This window comes from Erythrolamprus reginae, chromosome 6 (assembly GCF_031021105.1).
Source record: "Erythrolamprus reginae isolate rEryReg1 chromosome 6, rEryReg1.hap1, whole genome shotgun sequence".
NCBI classification, from domain to species: domain Eukaryota; kingdom Metazoa; phylum Chordata; class Lepidosauria; order Squamata; family Dipsadidae; genus Erythrolamprus; species Erythrolamprus reginae.
Window position 1 is genome coordinate 69,019,047 of NC_091955.1, and position 16,370 is coordinate 69,035,416.

The 16,370-nt window shown below is 42.3% G+C and overlaps 1 protein-coding gene across 1 annotated transcript in view; it reads right to left on the reverse strand.

The window, feature by feature from the left end:
• The window catches only part of KCTD17 (potassium channel tetramerization domain containing 17), a 227,519-nt gene that overhangs the window by 101,193 nt on the left and 109,956 nt on the right, over positions 1-16,370 (reverse strand). The gene's annotated exons all lie outside the window — the stretch shown is intronic.

Below are 16,370 nucleotides of genomic sequence, written 5' to 3' on the forward strand. Positions count from 1 at the left end.
TAACTTGAAGCAAGACATCCCCACCCCACAACTTACTTGTCCCTCTCTTGAATTATCCCATATTGAACTGTCCTGCAGCAAGTTATCCCCTGGTGAGTTGGCTGCAACAAGATGTCCTAGAGTGAGTTAGCTAAAGCCAATCAGCCAGGATAAGTCAACCAGGGGGAGACAACTTTGGCAACTCGACTGCAATGAGTTGCCATGGCAAGTTATCCTAGGTGGCATGCAGAGCCCTCTAGGCCAGCTTAGCTCCACCTCACATGACCGAGCGTCTCTAGCATGTCAGTTGTTTTTGGGGTATCTGCTGCACATGCGCAGAGAGGGGGGAACATGCCAGAGATGCACATGTATGTGTGGGGGATAGGGGAATGTGTAGCCTGTGTTTTGTCCCAGGAGGCTGTAGGGAGGCCTGCTAGGCCCAAAATGGGGAGGAGGTGCAGCGTCCCCCCCCCATGTGGCCCATTTTTGGTTGCAGAAGATAGCAGGGAAGCCTACTAGGCCCAAAACGGGCCAGGAGAGGTCACAAGGAAACTCACACATTCATGCGTGGGGCACAGGATGAGCATGGGGTTCATGTGCGCATGTGCAGAGGTGTGCAGGGGTGTTGCACACGCATTGGATTATGTGTGCAAGCACGTGGTGGCTCCCCACGTGGCCCATTTTTGGTTCCAAGAGGCTTCAGGGAGGCCTGCTAGGCCCAAAAGAGGGTGGGAAGAGTGCAGGAGGGTCATGCATATATGCACAAGGGGCGGGTCTGTGTGCAGGAGTTCGTGCTTGCCTGTGCAGGGTGGCGGGGCACATGGGGATTGTCATGCACACATTGCATTAAAGGTGCTAGCATACATAGTCTACGGAGAGGGGCGGCATACAAATCTAATAAATAATAATAATAATAATAATAATAATAATAATAATAATAATAATAATAATACATGCACACACACTGTCTCATGCGTGCATGCTTTTGGCACCTGTGAAAAAGGTTAGCTGTCACTATCCTAGACTCAGGTTTAAGTGCCTCCAAAGGTTGTTTTTCCCCCTATAGAATACTATTGTTATTGTTCTTTGCATAGAATTTCACAACCCAAAATCTCACAAATTTTTGCTCTAAAACTGGAGAACTGTCAAATGAAAAATGTAGAACTGATTAGGAAATACAAGTAGCCCTTGACTTACAACTACAGTTGGGGCCAAATAAGTAAGGGGATGCTGCGTGGAACGCTACAATGATTGTAAGTGTGAGGACTGATTGTAGTGCTATTGTACCTTCAAAAGGTCACTAAATGCTTGTAAATTGAGGATCACTGTCCTATACATTAGGCATCTCCATTAAAAATATATCCCTCAAATGTGATGATTGTGAAAAAAAGGTGCTGAAATGTGCTGAAATGAGCAAATTATCCAGGCAAATTAACAAGACAGAGAGAGAGAGAGAGGGGAAACAGGGCATTATAAAATTTGGGATAGATGGAATGATTGGCTCAAGAAGAAAAGCAAAATTAATGTATAAATATAAATAAGAATGAAATATGTGAAGAAAGGAAACCAAAAAGAAAAAGGAAATGTGAGAGATATAACCTTAAACTCAAATGAGTGTAACATAATGTATATAGTGTATATAAATATAAATAATAGTATGGAACTATGGGATGATAGCAAATAAATTGAACAGAGGGCGGGGGAGAGAAAATGTTTGAGTAAATAACAATAGCCAAAAATAGGAAAATATGGAACTTAGAAGCAAATTATGATAGCGTAAAGCTGTACCAACATAATTATACTTAATATGTATGTTTTGTATATTGCATTGTTTGTTTGTTTTGTTGTTGTTGTTATTTTTAATTGGAAAATTGCAATAAAAATATTTTTTAGAAATCTTGCAAATCCAGATCCAAATTCTGCTTTTTATGCTTTGGGATCAATTCATATTTTTAGGTCTTAGTACCATGAGTACTTAGCATAATTTCTGCCAAATTGCTAATTAGTACTTTAACTAATTGCCATATTTCTGCATTCATTGGCCATTGAATGTGTATCCTTTGGTGAGGATGAAGATCATTTAATGCAGCTGACTTGAAATCAGTTTCTTATATTACATGGAGAAATGGAGTATTGCTTTGACAATGCTGTTTAACCCCAGGTAAATGTCTACAGTTTTTAGAAGGATTAAGGAAGACATTGCTTTTTGTCCTAGACTGCCATATGTAATTTCATGCTAATAAAACCTGCTAGATCAGTGATGGCAAACCTTTTTTCCCTCAGGTGCCAAAAGAGCATGGGTGCATGCTATCATGCCTGCGCAACTGCCCACACCCATAATTCAATGCCTGGGGAGTGTGAAAACTGCTTCCCCCACCACCCAGAGGCCCTCATGAGGCCGAAATGGCATGTTTCCTAACTTTTGGTAGGCCCAGTAGGCTCATGTTTCACCTCCCCAGGCTCCAAAGGCTTACCTGGAGCTAGGGGAGGTAAAAACGCTCTCCTCATCTCCCAGAGTTCTCTGGAAACCAAATACACCCTCCCAGAGCCTCTGTGAAAACCAAAAATCAGTTGGCCAGCTGTTCTGTCGGGCTCTCTGGTACACTCCTCCCAAAAATTCACAGGTACAAATTTCAGACACACACACGTTTGAAAATTCAAAACAATGTTCTTTATAATGAAAATTCACTTAAGCTAAGCCCTCTTTTGGTATAGCAGAGAACACTGGTCTCCAAACAAACTGGTAATTTGTACAAGTCCCTTATCAGTTCTGTTGAATCCTATGTAAATAGTTGAATCCTTGTACAAAGCTGTCTCTGGGCAGAAAATGTAAATAACAAGAGGTCGCGTCTGATTGGTTCAGACGCATGACAGTTCCTTTTGGCGCGAGCTGCAAAAGTATAAATAGAGCGGCTTTTGTCATTGACAGTAGACGCGTTCCCTGCTGAATGTCACTTTCCAAAAAGAGCTAAATAAAGGAACCGTCTTTGAACCTGCCTGTCTCGAGTATTCTTCACTGGCGACGACGGACGGAGAAACCACGCGTGCAAGATGAACAACCTTCAAATCGGCCGGGCTCCTGAATACTTCGATCCGGAGAAGTCATCCTGGGATGCCTACATGGCAAAATTCGAAATCTTCCTTGAAGCCGCCGGGATGAGGGACGCCGACGCCGACCGAAAGCGGGCAATTTTCTTAAACTACTGTGGCCCAGAAATCTTCGACCTCGCACAGACTCTAACCGACCCGCTGCCAGCAAAATCCGTTCCATGGGACGACCTACAAGCAAGGCTCGCTAGCCACTTCAAACCCACGAAACCAGCCGTTGTGTTCAGGCACCAGTTCTCTAGAATGGCACAACTCGACTCCGAGTCCATTAACCAATTCGCCATGCGACTTTGAACGGTGCTGTCAAAATGCAAGTTTGACAGCCCGGAAGCTCGCCTCACCGATGCCCTCATTTTCAGCATGAGAAATGCCACAGTCTGCAACAAGCTCCTCACCGAAGACGAGCCTACTCTCCAGGCGGTAATCAAGTTGGCACAAACCACCGAGGTCGCCGACGCTGCCGCCAAAGAGCTAAAAGAACATGACAAAAGAGAAACCGTTTCCAAAATTATCTCTTCGCCTTCCCGCGCCGAGGCCCCAGACGACCTCAGCCCACCTGCCATCGCCGAGGACAACTGTCTCCTACTGCAGAGTGACCAATCAAGACAACCCAGATACCCTCGCCCCACTGCTCCTTGCTCCGGCTGCCGAGGAAACCACCCGCGCCAACGCTGCCCCTTCCGGGACGCCATCTGTCGCCGTTGCAACCGACGTGGCCACATCGCCGAGGCCTGCAGAGCCCCTCTGCCCGAGGAATCCTTCTCCACTCCTCGTCCTCCTCGATTTTCCAACCAGACAACCCAACCGCGAGACAACAGATTTCCCCGAGGTTCTAGCCGCAGAAACTACCCAACCGCTAACCGCGACTACACAAGAGGTAACAAACAATTTTCTGTAAATAGCACAACAACGAAAAATGGGAACAAAATCGTAATCTCGCTGCTCCTAAACAACAGACCATGCAATCTGGAACTGGACACGGGGTCTAAATATACTATTATGCCTTGGGAAAAGCTTAAGATGTACATGCCTAACCTCTTAAAATCTGATCTATTACAAACTACATTGGTAATTAGGGATTTTCAAGGGAATATCATACCTGTGTTAGGAAAAGTACATGTACCTGTTGATTTTAAAAATGTTAAATGTCTCCTTCCTATGGTTGTGGTTGCAGGGGCTAAACATTCTCTTCTAGGATTAACTTGGATGGACCCATTGGGTATTGAAATTTCGGGTATCTGTACTGTTAACTCTGATAACATTCCCAATTTTTTACAGGAATTTCCAGAGGTTTTTAGCCCCACCTTGGGAACTTATAAAGGGCCCCCTATATCGTTTTCTATTGACCCTAAGGTCCCCCCGGTCAGACTCAAGCCCCGAAGGGTGCCTTTACCTCTTCTCCCCAAGCTTGACCTACAGCTCGATAAACTCATAGCCCAGGGCATCCTGGTCCCCGTAGAACAAGGGCCTTGGGAAACGCCAATAGTCACACCTCTAAAACCAGATGGCTCCTTAAGAGTCTGTGCGGACTATAAATCCACACTCAACAAAGCCCTCCAACATCACCCATACCCCATTCCAGTGGTGCAACAAATCCTTCACTCCCTGGGGGAAGGGAGGGTATTCGCAAAGATCGACCTCGCACAGGCATACCAACAACTCCCAGTTGATGAACCAACATCTCTAGCACAGACTATCGTTACCCACAGGGGTGCCTTTAAATGCACCAGACTACAATTTGGGGTCAACATAGCCCCTGGGATTTTTCAACGCATAATGGAACGTTTATTGACCGGGGTTAAGGGGACTATCCCCTACTTTGATGATATACTAATTTGTGGGGAAAACCAAGCACAACTAAACCAAAGAATAAGAGAGGTTTTGCATAGACTGCAATCTAAGGGCTTGAGGATCAAACCTGACAAATGCGTGTGGGGAACTGAAAGTGTAGAATTCTTAGGATATAGAATAGATGGGAATGGTATCCACCCCACTGCCGAAAAGTTAAAAGCTATTAGAGAAGCGCCAGAACCAAAAAAATAAAACAGAGTTACAGGCTTTTCTAGGCCTTCTTAATTTTTACTCTATCTTTTTGAAACAGAAGGCAACGGCAGCAGAACCCCTACACCGGCTGTTTCAGAAGGGAATTCCCTGGACCTGGGGGAAAACTGAGCACGAAGCCTTTTTTCAAATTAAACAATTATTAACCTCCAAAAGCGTGGTGGTTCAATATAGTACATTACTACCCGTCAGGCTTGCGTGCGACGCATCACCTTATGGGGTAGGTGGGGTATTGGCACATGTTCTGCCTAATAATACTGAAGCACCAATCGCTTTCTTTTCCAGAACAATGACCAGCACTGAAAGAAATTATAGCCAACTAGATAAGGAGGCTTTAGCCTTAGTGGCTGGTGTTAAAAAGTTCCATAACTATCTGTTTGGAAGGAAGTTTGAATTGATCACTGACCACAAGCCTTTATTGGGCCTTCTGGCCTCTAACAAGCCAACGCCTCCATTTATGTCCCCCAGACTAATTAGGTGGGCCTTATTTCTTTCGGGATACCAGTATGAGCTCATTCACAAAGGGGGCAAAACCATCAACCACGCTGATGGCCTAAGTAGGTGCCCTATGTCAGACTTAGTTGAAGACCCAGCCCCATCTGAGGATGTGTTAATAATAGATTTTGAGGAAAATTCAATAACAACAGCAAAGGAGGTGGCTGCGCACACCCAGCAAGACCCAACTCTACAAAAAGTTATAAATTGTGTACTAAAGGGATGGCACGGAGACCCCGAGGAGGCAAAATTAAGTGAGTTTAAAACCAAAAGGTTAGAATTGTCTTTTATTAAGGGTTGTCTATTGTGGGGTGATAGAGTAATCATTCCTGAAAGCCTGAAGACCAAAGTACTCACTATGTTACATGTAGGCCATCCTGGTATTGTTAGAATGAAGAGTTTAGCCCGGGGGCACTTGTGGTGGCCAGGTCTGGATACAGACATTGAACGGTGGATAGCCAAGTGTGACCCATGCCAGGAGTCACGGCCTAATCCCCCCAAAACAGCTCCAGTAGAGTGGGAAAAGCCTGCTGGGCCTTGGTCCAGGATACACATTGATTTCGCAGGCCCAATAGGGTCTCAGTATTTTCTGATTGTGGTAGATGCTTTCTCCAAATGGGTTGAGATAATAGCAATGAGTAATATAACCACTTGTGCTACCATAAGGGTTTTGCACTGTTTGTTTGCCACTCATGGCTGTCCTGACATCTTGGTGTCAGACAATGGGCCCCAATTGACAGCCAGGCAATTTGAAATATTCCTCAGTAACTTGGGGGTCAGACACGCACTCATATCACCTTACTCACCATGGGTTAATGGTCTGGCGGAACGGTACGTAAGGGTGGCCAAAGAAGCATTGCGCAGAGCAGGCCCTGGAGAAATTCAGCAACATTTGGACCAATTCTTATTAGTACAGCATATTACACCCAATTCCCTTACACACAAGAGTCCTGCAGAAATCCTAATGGGTAGAAAACTCAGATCACCTATGGACAGGTTACACCCACGATATTGTAATAATAAATGTCTTAATTATATGTCTGTAACTCCTGAAAGGAATTTGTACCTGGGACAAAATGTTTTTGCTAAAAATTTTGATGGGGGGTTAAACTGGGTTAAGGGACAGATTGTACAGCAAACTGCTCCCAAAACGTATTATGTACAATTAGAGGATGGCCGCATGTGGAAGCGGCACATTGATCACTTGAGAGGACGCATTGAATCCTCCCAGGGACAAACTGCTAATGAAAACTCTTCCCCCCTATCAGACTTTTACTCACAACCCGATTTACTGGAATTACAAATGGACTTACCAAGCCAGGAAAGGTCCTCCAGCTACGCCGAGCCATCTTCGTCCTCGGTCGGTGTTGTGCCTGCCCACTCAACTCAGCAGGCCGGAGCTCAAACTCGGCCCCAGCCGCATTGTGGAGGTACAGGCGATCCGACCTCCACCGTTGAAAGCGAGGACTCAACTGATCTGCGCAGGTCGGAGAGAGCCTCGCGTAGACCAAGCAGATTGGAGGACTATATCACATGGTTAACTGATTGACATATTCTGAACTAAGGAGGGAGGGGTGTTGAATCCTATGTAAATAGTTGAATCCTTGTACAAAGCTGTCTCGGGGCAGAAAATGTAAATAACAAGAGGTCGCGTCTGATTGGTTCAGACGCATGACAGTTCCTTTTGGCGCGAGCCGCAAAAGTATAAATAGAGCGGCTTTTCTCATTGACAGCAGACGCGTTCCCTGCTGAATGTCACTTTCCAAAAAGAGCTAAATAAAGGAACCGTCTTTGAACCTGCCTGTCTCGAGTATTCTTCAAGTTCTGTGATACTTAACTTGCAGCTGTGAGGCAATTCACAGTCCTTCTTCTTTTACAAAGTGAAACACACTTTGCTCTGGTTTAGTTTCCAAGCGGGGAAAAATCAGCACACAAAAGGTCAAAGTCAGTAAAGCAGTCACGAAACACAACGATCAGATAATTCTCCACAATGGCCAAACCCACCCTCACTAATTACCACAGCCCCACCCAACCACAGGTGGCCTCATTTTCTTTTATATTAATCTCTCAGTTGTTGTTAGATTTATTGGATTTATATGCCGCCCCTCTCCGAAAACTCGGGGCGGCTCAGAGCGGCCTATGCATCGCTCTCCGCATGCGTGGCCATATCATTAACTCTTGTTCTGAATCCAAGGAGGAGCTAGATAATTGATCTCCTTCTGAGCTGTCTGCCACACTCTCCTCCTCCCTGTCACTCGTGTCTTCTTGGTCAGAGGAGCCTTCATCATCAGATTCCACCGGGGGCAAAACAGGCCTGCAGCATGTGGATGTCTCCCCCACATCCACAGTCCTTGGGGCAGGAGCTAGGCCAGAGCTAACCACAACAGCCAGTATACGCATGCACCTTGGAGCTGAGCTAGGGCAGTGGCTCACATGCCAGAAGAAATGCTCTATGTGCCACCTGTGGCAACCATGCCATAGGTTCGCCATCACTGTGCTAAATGCTCAATCGAACAAAAAAGCAACACAAAGAGCAAATAGGAAGCTAGATTCTTGTTGGCTTGTGGCCTCAGCTCAAGGTTTCATCTTCAACATCCTACAAATATCAAGGCCTGATTATCTCTTGAAGAACTTTTCCTATCTCGGAAATTAGACAACTCATGAACTATGTAGCTTCCAGCCACCGCCACCCCCTCTCTTATTTTTGGTTTGGCCCACTAGAACCCTTAAATCCTTTCTTTGAATGTTGATGGCAAATCGCCAAACTTTAGCTGCATTATTTTTTATCTTTCCTTAGTAAAACATGCGATGTTGACAGATATCTCCAAAAACCGCAAACCAAAGAAAAAGGTCATCCTTTGGGTTTTTATTGATGCTATTGTATTACCACCATGATCCCTGCACTCTATAAAGGTCGAACAATATAAAGTGTGGCCTGTTTTTCTGCTGGAAAAGTAGCAGAGTGGATAAAAAGTGCTTATGAATAAGCAAAAACGGTCTTATGAGAAATTGCAGTAGGGTTCTGCCCAGTGACATTTAAGTCAGCCCGAGAAACTGAAATCAGCATCTAATTGAAGCAAGGTGGGGTTTTGTTTCGTTTTTACAGGATTGTGGTTATTACTCAAAGGTGCCTTGCTCTGTGTTTATTACGTTCCTCTCCAGTCTCTTCTAAGCAAGCCTTGGAGGAGTAGCTATAAGATAATTTCTGTTGCTGATTTTATTGCTCTGAATTTAAGTGCTTCCATATCACTGTTGCTTCTGCTCTCCAATCCCTGAAAAGAGTTTGAAGACATTCAGCAATTTTTTTCCAGATTTGTTGACCTTGTAATGCTGAGCAAGGGTCACACTACTCTCTTCTGTGTTGCCAAAGTCCCGGCAGCAACAAAGGCAAACAGAAAACGGTTTTGGTTCCATGAAAGGATTAAAAAGCCATCAAGTTCACCTTTCTCTTTTAAAGCCTCCTCCTGCAGTCCAGAAACCAATAGGCAGGATAAGGCAGAAGAAACATAGAAACATAGAAGACTGACGGCAGAAAAAGACCTCATGGTCCATCTAGTCTGCCCTTATACTATTTCCTGTATTTTATCTTACAATGGATATATGTTTATCCCAGGCATGTTTAAATTCAGTTACTGTGGATTTACCAACCACGTCTGCTGGAAGTTTGTTCCAAGGATCTGCTACTCTTTCAGTAAAATAATATTTTCTCATGTTGCCTTTGATCTTTCCCCCAACTAACTTCAGATTGTGTCCCCTTGTTCTTGTGTTCACTTTCCTATTAAAAACACTTCCCTCCTGAACATTTTTTAACCCTTTAACATATTTAAATGTTTCGATCATGTCCCCCCTTTTCCTTCTGTTCTCCAGACTGTACAGATTGAGTTCATTAAGTCTTTCCCGATACGTTTTATGCTTAAGACCTTCCACCATTCTTGTAGCCCGTCTTTGGACCCGTTCAATTTTGTCAATATCTTTTTGTAGGTGAGGTCTCCAGAACTGAACACAGTATTCCACCAGCGCTCTATATAAGGGGATCACAATCTCCCTCTTCCTGCTTGTTATACCTCTAGCTATGCAGCCAAGCATCCTACTTGCTTTTCCTACCGCCCGACCACACTGCTCACCCATTTTGAGAAGACTCTGCAAAAGAGGAAAGAAACCAGCCATAAACTGCAAATAGCTGCAACCCTTCAAAACATAAAAGGAGCTTAAAAATGCTTTCAGATACATTGGCTCAGCTGTCAAAATCATGGAACATAATATAGGGTCACAAGGCTGCATGTGGAGGCACCGTTTTGCTAAACTGCTTTATCCTGTTTCATACAATAAGCTGCTTTATTGTCTGGACTCCCTTAGGAGCAGCATCTTGGCTTGAGTCCAAACATATATTTTTTTCTGGGTTTTGATATGTTTTGCTAAAACTTAATAAAGAGTTCATTAAAAAAAAGTTCATGGAAAGTTCACCAATTACTCCATTTTCTCTTGAGCTGAAATCTATAATAGTGTTGGGGAGTTTATATTTATTCCATATTTTCACTACGGTATGTCAAATTGATTTCTGAAATCCACATTAACTTTCATTTTATTGTACCCTAAATATCCATGCCATCTGAATCTAATATTGTGACCTTCTAACTCTAAAAGTCCAGTTTCTTAGCAACATCCATTATTTTATCCAGGCCCAAACAACAAGCACCAAAACACAATTTCAAATCTGGTAAACGCAATCTTCCTTTTTTCTATGGTTTTTTTAACACTTTGTATTTAACTTGTGTTTTTCTCATTCCTCTATAAATTGAGATATATTTTTTTGACATTGTTTAAAGTGGTACATCAGTTATCAAAACAGGTATTATCTGAAACAAAAACATTGTTGACAAAAGATTTATTTTTATCATAAATATTCTCCCCAACACTGTTTTACTTTCTTCCAGCTTAATATTTCTGTCTTAATTTCATCCCATGGCTAACCATAATTATTTGGAAATATTACCTAATTCATATTTATCATAGTAATATCCAGATATTACTTTGGCTGCCTTTCCCATTTTTCCCTCTTGTAAAAGTCAAGCTTTATTTACAGGATGAATCTGTTCTCCAAAATTAAAAAGATTAAATGCACCATTGTAATGAAGTGATGAGGCAAAAGAGACAAAAATGACCTGAATTATTTTTATGCAGGACTATATCAAAAATGTATTATTAATACTATTTTGATTATTTTTAGTGATGGGCGAACCCAACGGTGTTTGGGTTTGGCAAGTTCGGATGAACTTTATGCAAAATTTGCCCGAACCCAAACCAAACCCGAACTTGAACCCGAACGAGGAATCCCTCCCACGAAGAGATTCCGGGGGCGGAGCTTTGATGTCACCAGCAGGTTGCTAAGGATGCCAAGGTGATCACTTCCTGGATTCCATGGAATCCAGGAAGTGATCACCTTGGCGTCCTTAGCAACCTGCCGGTGACGTCAAAGCTCCAAACACCGAACACGACCCCGAACTTTGCCCAAACTTTGCCAAAATTTCGTGTTCGTGTTCGGCATACCGAACACCGCAAAATTTGGTATGGACCCGAATTGTGCGGGTTCAGTTCGCCCATCACTAATTATTTTGCATTTTATGCCATTTGCTAACTTGAGTTTTTTGCATGAGAAAAGTTGGGTCTTTAATTATATATTTTTAATGTTCATAAACATATTAAATATTCTTTTTTATTCTTTGTGAAGTGAATAGAGGAAAATGTTTCACAGTTTTGTCTTTAAAAAAAAAAGTATTTGCTGTTGGGATATTGAACAAATAATCTTTGTTTGATCAGACAAATGATCCATCCTTCGTTTGATTAACAATAAAATCTTGTGGAGCAACATCACCCAGTTCCCATGTGACAAATCTGATAATTATCTTCATTGTATCCTTTGTTTGAAGAAAACATCAAGTCATTAGCTAGGAAGTTGGGTGGATCAGCTCATTTTAAAAAGAAAGATGTGCACCTGTGCCTAAAACCAAAACCAATTTCAAATACATGTTCAGTCAACATTTGTCAGACTTCCTCCAGTCTTTGAAGCAACAATAGAACTGCCATAGTCATGCAGTGTGGCAGTACTTTTAATAATAACACAATGAAAGAGAATAAATTGTAACACATCATTAGCATACTTTCCATTGTGTGCTTTCTTCTAGTTCATGATGAATCAAGCTCATTTGCTTAATCTTCCTGCCTATATCAACAGTGCACAATCAGAAGTTTTCAAGATTTCATGTGCCTCCCCCAAAGTCCTGGCTATCTCTTTAAGAAACTTTGGCCTAATTGATACCTACAAACGCCTCTACTTACGAACTTTTCTAGATAAGAACCAGGTGTTCAAGATTTTTTTTTTGCCTCTTCTCAAGAACCATTTTCCACTAATCAACCGAGCCTACGAAACTGTAACCCGAAAAGGCAGGGAGAAACCTCTGTGGGGCCTCTCTAGGAATCTCCTGGGAGGAAACAGGGCCAGAAAAGGTGGGGAGAAGCCTCCATGGGGCCTCTCTAGGAATCTCCTGGGAGGAAACAGGGCCTCCACCCTCCCTGTGGTTTCCTCAGTCACACACATTATTTGCTTTTACATTGATTCCTATGGGAAAATTGCTTCTTCTTACAAACCTTTCTACTTCAGAACCTGGTCACATAACGAATTAAGTTTGTAAGTAGAGGCACCACTGTATTTTGAATGTATCTAAAGGGAAAATTATGAGTATTAAGCTAGAGTATAGTTAAGTTTAATTTTATGCCAATGGAAAAAGATTCAAATGTTTATGTTTGTTAGATTTGTATGGCGCCCCTCTCTGTAGAGTCGGGGCGGCTCACAACACAATAAAAAACAGTTTATAAGAAATCTAATAAATTTACAATTTAAAATGTTAAAACCCCATTATTAAACAGACATACACACAAGCATACCATATACAAATTGTATAGGCCCAGGGGAGATATTTCAGTTCCCCGATGCCTGACGACAAAGGTGGGTTTTAAGGAGTTTACGAAAGGCAAGGAGGGTAGGGGCAGTTCTAATCTCTGGGGGGAGCTGGTTCCAGAGAGTCAGGGCCGCCGCAGAAGCCTTTGTTCTGCCTCCAAACATTTGTTTTAGAGTGAAGTCCACAATACACCACTCGGTGTATAGTTGATCCAAGATCCTGGTAAAGTTTCTTAATTAAAACTGGAGGAATCCTTTATTGGGATATAATCACTAATTCCTGTCCCTCCCCGTTTACAAAAAAGGCTACGATACTATGTGGATGAAGGGGAAGGGGGGCTTCTTCCCTTTATCACATTATGTCAATCAACAACTTGTTTATATATCTTTTCTGCTTTTCTCAGAACAAAGAATCTGTGAAAAAACAATTGACTAACATTAAAAGCACCATAGTGAAAACTGCTTGCCAATTGCAACAATACAGACGTTGCAGCATTGAAATGACTTGATATTTCATGGTTTCCTGTTTTTCTAATCACAGCAAGCTCTCTGGATTGTTGTAATTGTTCTTCCTATTAACTTTCACACTCAATAAACACATTCCCATCTGATGCATTCTACAAAATATACATGATACTAGTAAAAAAAGAAAAAGAAACATTAGGACAGGAGACGGAGGCATGCTGATGTACTTATGCACGCCCCTTACTGACTTCTTAGGAATCGGGAGAGGACAACAGTGGATAATCTAAGGGTAAAGTTTTGGGGGTTAGGAGATGATACTACAGAGTCTGGTAATGAGTTCCATGCATCAACTACTCGATTACTAATGTCGTATTTCTTACAGTCGAGTTTGAAGCGGTTCACTTTAAGTTTGTATCTGTTGTGTGCTCATGTGTTGTTGTGGTTGAAGCTGAAGTAGTCGTTGACAGGAAGGACGTTGTAGCATATAATTTTATGGGCTCTACTTAGATCGTGTTTAAGGCGACGTAGTCAGATCCAGGTGGTACAAGATCCAGACCATGGATTCTGCATTTTATTGAGTTTTACTGTTTCAAAGTTCATGACTGCAAGTAAAATCGACATGACTTTGCAAGACATCACACAAAATCTGTCCAGGTGGCATCCGAACCCAAGTAACGTAAGTGATTTTATTGGTGGAATGTTTGGCGAAGGTGTCTGTTGACAGGTCTTCATGCCCTTCCTTATCTACCATGGCATAAGCCCTTTTAAACAGAGCCACTTGGCAGATACAATTGGATACAGAAGCCTTTACCTCTTTTTTTTTTAATAATATAATTGCTTTTGAAATTTCTCCTCAGGGCAGGCTTAGAAATGGGAAACTTGGATTTCTCTGAGGAAAAAAGTACCGTAATAAAGATCCTAACACAATTTTCAAACGAGTCAAAGATAATCTCAAAGCTGCATATCTGACTTGACTTTAAGATATGCATCAGATTTTGACTTGACTTTAAGTCTTATAAGATAAGCATCAGATCCTGCGGTCATCCTGAATGGTAATTTACCTCACTGTTTTAGCCTTTAGTAAGGCATGTATGGAATTCAGTTACTACTGAAAGGATTTGTGTTGCCCTTCTGGTAACAGCTTAAAATGATCAGTCATCAGACATTTCAGATGATCCCAAGATAATGTTTAAGAACAATGTGGAATCAGTGTTAGTTTTGCTCTCTACACGGGGCTACCTTTGAAAAGTGTTTGGAAACTTCAGATCGTGCAGAATTCGGCCGCGAGAGCCATCGTGGGGCTTCCCAGATTTGCCCACATTTCTACAACACTCCGTGGCCTGCACTGGCTGCTGATCAGTTTCTGGTCATGATTCAAAGTGTTGGTTATGACCTTTAAAGCCCTACATGGCATTGGACCAGAGTACCTCCGGAACTGCCTGCTACCGCACGAATCCCAGTGACCGATAAGGTCCCACAGAGTTAGCCTTCTCTGGGTCCCGTCGACTAAACAATGTCGTTTGGCGGGCCCCAGGGGAAGAGCCTTCTCTGTGGTGGCCCCAGCCCTCTGGAATCAACTCCACCTGGAGAGCAGAACTGCCCCAACCCTCCTTGTCTTTCATAAATTACTCAAGACCCACCTATATCGCCAGGCATGGGGGAACTGAGACACCTTCCCCAGGCTTTTATATTTTATGTTTGGTATGTATGTGTTGTTTGGTTTTAAATGATGGGGTTTTATATGTCTTTTTCTCTTTTAATATTAGATTTGTTTCACTGTAACGTTGTTTTTATTATTGTTGTGAGTCACCCCGAGTCTTCGGAGAGGGGCCGCATACAAATCTAATAAATTATTATTATTAATTATTATATTATCTGAAGAAAAATGCATGTTTGTTTTCAATCTTAAAGTAAGAGGAAAGGAAATGGAAGGGGGAAGGAGAGAAAAGAGAAAGGGAAGGAATCAATTGTTGGCTTATATTGGTGGCTGGCTGCTACTTAGGCCAACTTACAAAATCACAATCTTCATAATACAGTAATCCCTAGCTACTTTGCGGTTCATCTTTCGCGGATTCACTACTTCAGCATTTTCAAGGGGGGCTTAAATCTATTAAATCCATTAAAAATTCATAAAATTATTCTACAGATCTACTGTACTCTATTAAAGAAACTGGTAGGATATCACATGTAGTTCCAGCTGAGAAACATTATAGAATGACTGTTTAATGCAAAGGGTGAGTTTTAAAAGTCCAAATATTTATTTATTTATTTTATTTATTTATTCAATTTTTATGCCGCCCTTCTCTTTAGACTCAGGGCGGCTTACAACATGTTAGCAATAGCACTTTTGAACAGAGCCTGCATATTGCCCCCACAATCCGGGTCCTCATTTTACCCACCTTCGAAGGATGGAAAGCTGAGTCAACCTTGAACCGGTGATGAGATTTGAACCGCTGACCTTCAGATCTACAGTCAGCTTCAGTGGCCTGCAGTACAGCACTCTACCTGCTGCGCCACCCCGGCTCTTCTCGTAATATCTTTCCTCTTCTTCATGGAAATTCGTCAAATTTGTCAAAAATACACCTTACACTTTGAGTGAGAGTTTTACAAAGGGTTTAAAAAACATTTCACACTGAAGAGCTTAGGACACATTCTCTTTTCTCTGCAGACTCTCTTACTTAGTGATCTCTCCCTTTTTCAACTTCCTAGCTGTGTCCTCCTCATTCTTTGAAACTTCACCAAGCTTTTTGTGCAGAAACACTGGTTTCTGTTGTGCTGTCTTTGAGAGTTTTCCCCTCAATGGAATCATGCTTTGAGTATTTCTTTCGTTTAGAATCTCTCAACCACCTTTAAGCTCACTTCCCCATCAATGCTTCCAGCTTTAGAATTTTACTTAGCATTTCTCTGAGTTTGTTAAAATCTATTTTCTTTGAAGTTCACAGCATGTGTTTGATTTCAGTCAACTCCACATTTCCTTAAAATCAAGAACTTTGGCCTTACTTACTATTTTCCACCAATGCTGGAAGCCAAGGGGTGTAACTAAGACAGGGAACAGTTGCTGGGCGACTAGGTAACAACTTCTAGAGCATGGTCCAGAGGGAGAGATAGGTAGGAGCAAGTACAGCATTATCCTCTAAGTTGCAGTATCCATTTAACCTTCCACTAACTACTTTTGAACTCTTGTGGGCTATTAGTTTTTCTAGTCCTCTGTTCAGCTGTTTGGAGAGGTATCAAGTCACTCAGTACTGAAAATTACTATAGTTTTCCCAGGAATTAACTATATCAAACAGGTATGGTGATGCTTTGT